The sequence below is a fragment of the Tenebrio molitor genome, unplaced genomic scaffold (genome assembly GCF_963966145.1).
Source record: "Tenebrio molitor unplaced genomic scaffold, icTenMoli1.1 SCAFFOLD_934, whole genome shotgun sequence".
Taxonomy (NCBI): domain Eukaryota; kingdom Metazoa; phylum Arthropoda; class Insecta; order Coleoptera; family Tenebrionidae; genus Tenebrio; species Tenebrio molitor.
Genome location: NW_027184299.1, coordinates 9,322 through 10,063, shown reverse-complemented (window position 1 = coordinate 10,063; position 742 = coordinate 9,322). Strand labels below are relative to the sequence as shown.

General features: G+C 48.0%; 1 non-coding gene across 1 annotated transcript; it reads left to right on the top strand.

Moving 5' to 3' along the window:
* The first annotated feature begins 296 nt into the window (after positions 1-296).
* LOC138141115 (5S ribosomal RNA) lies at positions 297-416 on the top strand. Its single transcript, XR_011163002.1, has one exon. It is a non-coding gene; the product is annotated as a 5S ribosomal RNA (ribosomal RNA).
* Positions 417-742: the final 326 nt, after the last annotated feature.

Genomic DNA, 742 nt, shown 5'->3' with positions numbered 1-742 from the left:
TCGTCGTCGTCGGAGCAAGCAGCGCGGTAGGTGGGGTGAAATTCTGGATTTTCCACCGCCGCCGGCGGTCGAAAAATGTGCGACGCGGGAGATCGCCAGTCCGTCTAGTAGTCTCTCTTGTCGTTAGAGCGTGACGTGGTGGTTGTTGTGGGATTTCCCGTTAGTTCGGTCCGACGTCGGTCGTCAGAGGGTAAGTGCATACGGAAACGAAACGCATCGCGTTTTGATGTTCATATTCGTGCATCGGAATGTTAAAAGCAATATATTTTACACCAACGATCACACCTAAACACCACGGCAACGGCCATACCACGTTGAAAAGCACCGGTTCTCGTCCGATCACCGAAGTTAAGCAACGTCGGGCGCGGTCAGTACTTGGATGGGTGACCGCTTGGGAACACCGCGTGCCGTTGCCCCCCAACACTTTTTGTTTTTTTTTGAAATCCATAGCAACCACCGAACCGATTTGTTTTTCGTGCAGGTATTCGGAAACATGCACAGACCCGTATAATGTAGATTCATAGCTTTAAGTACTAGATAATTAAGAAAACAATTTTTTTTGTCGATTAATTGTAAACAATTGCAGAATAAAAACTCGTCAAACGGTAAAGGTTGTCGTTCGATCACCGAAGGTAAGCCACGCGGGCAGCGGTCAGCACTTGGACGGGTGACCGGTTCATTATATTCCTTCCGTGAGTTTAACAAAGATAACATATGCAAATGTCGTAAGTGCGACGAGGAA